We start from the raw sequence: 3,505 nt of genomic DNA, 5'->3' as shown, positions 1-3,505 counted from the left end.
AGAGAGAGAGAGAGAGAAACAAAGGGAGTCCAGCGAGATAACCCTACTCATATATCCAGGACAGTGCTGCTCTATTTCAGACGCAACTTCCAAGTCAAAGCTCCCGGAGAGAAAGCAGCTGTCAGTCCGAGTCCCGCTGCGCCCTGCACGGTCCCGCCTGCCTCCCTGCCTGCCTGCCTGCCCGCCTGCCTGGTTCGTCTGGGGCTCCAGGAATCCGCATTAAGAGACCACTGAACAGGGTGAGTAGCCTAATGATTTCATCAAGGTTTCTTCTTCTGTCATATTTCCTTTAACCCTCATGTTTTCCTCGGGTCAAATTGACCCATTTTCCTATATCAATGTTTTTTTTAACTACCCAAATAAACATGATTGATTCCACACAACGCTTTTTTGCCAAGTACAAATCTCTACTTTCATTAATTTTGGGGCGTCTTATTCAATTTTATAGCATTTGAAAAGTTGTTTCCAAATAGTATTGAGTAAAAGTTGACATATTCCAGTCTGTGATTATCCTTCAACATACATTCCTTTAATTTCAGTCTAAATAATTCCTAATTTCTGCTTTTCTAACTCAAACATTAGGTATAATTTCCTATAAATGAGCTTTATTGACCATAAATTCCAAAAATAACTGTAAAACTAAAGTTAATAAGTTAGTGTTACGTAGCGTTGAAAACGTCAAAAAAGTGACAAACATTGAAAAAAAGGGTCAAAAATGTAAGAAAAAGTTAAAAACATTGATAAAAAAAGCATCAATAAAAGTGTTCATTTTCAATTTTAACAGGAACACAACACAAGGGTTAATTGACGTTTATATACAGTATATATATCGTTTCCCCCTCACATTTTCAAAGAAAGGAATATCCATTAGAGGAGATGAAAAACAAGTGTCAGTCTGGGAGAATGCTTGTTTCTAGATTGCCTGAATCAAACTTGACATTTAAATTTCCTTTTAACGACAATAAAAACAAAAGTAATTGTGTATGGATAAAGGGACATATGTATACGTTTAATAAAGTTAGCATAAACCACACTGTGGAGCCCACAGAGACAACCATATAGTCAGTGTATTCAATGTTTCAATTTTCTACAGAAAAACTATATCGTTTTTTTTACAGAGGATCCATTGATGCTTTTCCAGAATGACCAGGTGCCAGTTTGAGACAGGCCTTGTTGGCCAGTGTACATAACACAAGCCACTGCTTGCCCTCACTGACTGATGAATATGATGAAACATTGTTAACTCTGTGGGATAATAGCTCGTATAGCCCGAAGCCAAAGGCTTTATGAGTTGGTGCAGCACAAAGTGAGGGATGCAGGATTTCTCGAATGGCTCCAGTGGTTGGTTGTACTTAGGATGAAGAATAACGTCATGTGTACTGGGAGGATGATCGGTCAGATCAGTCAACAAAGTGATTAAAAATTGACATGAGAAGGGGTTTTATACAATGAATTTGAGCCATTTATCCGGCAATAAAAAGCCTGGATCCACTTTGACTAATGTGATGAGCTGGTGGCTTTGATTGGGTTTTATTGCTTCTGCTTTCTTAAATGCATTCTTTAAGTATTCAATTTATGTGTCGACTTTAACATAGCATGTGTTGAGTAGTTTGTTTTTACAATAGTTGGTCTTCTTAAAGGCACTTGAGGTGCAAAACACTGATTTGTATTTGAACTAATGAATGCTCCCCTCATATTTGTTACTGAAACTAATGGTGGTGATGGTGCGGTGGAAATGACCCGTCTTTGCTGTGGGAGATCTGGGTTCGATTCCCACTGCGATACATCAACCAATGTGTCCCTGAGCAAGACACTTAACCCCTAGTTGCTCCAGAGGCATGCAACCTCTCATATATATATACTGTATATAGCAATTGTAAGTCACTTTGGATAAAAGCATAAGCTAAATGACATTTAATGCAATGAACATTTAAGATATTCAATTAGGCTACTGCTGATAGAGCAGCAGGTTAATGGACAACTGTGTCATTCAGTTCATTTAAAGTCATTTATTGAGCAAAAATATATATATATCAGCTCCAGTTTCTCAAATTAAGGGATTTGCTACTTTTCTCTGTTGTTATCAGTGGACCTCATCTCTTTGGATTTTGATTTGAATTGGAAAATTCACAATTTCTGACTTTTTATGGATGAATTGATCCATTGATTGATGTTAAAAAACAGAAAACAATGATAGGGGTATCTGAAGTAATCAGGTTGGGGGAGGTGTAAATGAATTCTGTTGGCCCAGACAGAAGTTTACCACCAGCTATGAACAATGACAACATTAAGTTGCCCAATTCTGGGCGTTTGTTGCAGCGCTGAGTGTTTGAGACAGACCAGACATGCTGACTGCCTGTCTTCTCTTCTCTCTGACATAACCATCCCTCTGACTCAGGACCTGCCCGTGGCAGTATAGGCAAGTGCTAGGCGTGCCAGCAGTCCTAATGAGTAAAGAAAAAGTAAATAACACCAAAAATGTCAAAAAAATGCCAAAAAAAGAACAAAACAAAAACATGGAAATAAGCAACATAAATGTTGGATACAGTGCCAGAATCATAAAAAAAGTGTCATAAAATGCTGAAAAAGGGCAACTAAAAACACCATTTTTTTTAAACAACACCTAAAAATGTCACGATGAAAATTGGAAACACACAACTGTAACGTTAAAAAAACTATTTAAATCTTATCGAGGGCACTAAATTGGTAAAGTCTGACTTCTGGCCTGTGGCTGTGTGGCGTTCATGGCTGCAGTGTAACGCTGTCCTCACTGCCGGGGCATTTGGTCATCACGGAAGAGAGGGTCAGAGGGGGTTTGGTAGCTCCAGTCAACCCCCCCCCCCTCCCCTCTCTTTCTCTCTCTCAAGGGGGCAGGGAACCCTAGAGAAAAACAGACAGCCTCTCCACATGCAAAAAATTATACATTTTTAGCTCAGTTAAGCAATTAGATAATGAGACCGCATATGGAAACATAAGGCTGCTGGTTTTATGTAGTGGTCCCCTAATACTGTATCTGAAGTCTCTTTTATATGACCTTAGTGGTCCCCTAATACGTATCTGAAGTCTCTTTTATAGACCTTAGTGGTCCCCTAATACTGTATCTGAAGTCTCTTTATATAGACCTTAGTGGTCCTAATACTGTATCTGAGTCTCTTTTTTATAGACCTTGTGGTCCCCTAATACTGATCTGAAGTCTCTTTTAATAGACTTAGTGGTCCCTAATACTGTATCTGAGTCTCTTATATAGACCTTAGTGGTCCCTAATACGTATCTGAAGTCTTTATATAGACCTTAGTGGTCCCCTAATACTGTATTTGAAGTCTCTTTCCAAAAATTCACTCTTGGTCCAGAATTCCAGCCACTAGAGCCAGTCCCACAATGAGCTTTCCTTAGTACGTGCCATTTCTGAGTGATTTCTATAGCCATTGAGTAGGAGAGGGGGGGGCAAGGTGGAGGCTAGAGGGGTGGCCTTGACTTACTGCCACTTTGCTCATTTGAAAGCCAT

The 3,505-nt window shown here is 39.3% G+C and overlaps 1 protein-coding gene across 3 annotated transcripts in view; it reads left to right on the top strand.

Annotated features, from left to right (window-relative positions):
• paplna (papilin a, proteoglycan-like sulfated glycoprotein) overlaps positions 1-3,505 on the top strand; it is a 47,840-nt gene continuing 44,335 nt past the window's right edge. For all 3 annotated transcript variants that reach the window (XR_004331153.1, XR_004331152.1, XM_032511068.1), the window contains exon 1: positions 1-239. The gene's annotated coding sequence lies outside the window, so the exon portion shown is untranslated. The remainder of the gene's footprint in view (positions 240-3,505) is intronic.

The sequence above is a fragment of the Etheostoma spectabile genome, unplaced genomic scaffold (assembly GCF_008692095.1).
Source record: "Etheostoma spectabile isolate EspeVRDwgs_2016 unplaced genomic scaffold, UIUC_Espe_1.0 scaffold314, whole genome shotgun sequence".
NCBI classification, from domain to species: Eukaryota; Metazoa; Chordata; class Actinopteri; order Perciformes; family Percidae; genus Etheostoma; species Etheostoma spectabile.
The sequence above is the reverse complement of the archived record's forward strand: the minus strand, read 5'-3'. Positions and strand labels throughout refer to the sequence as shown.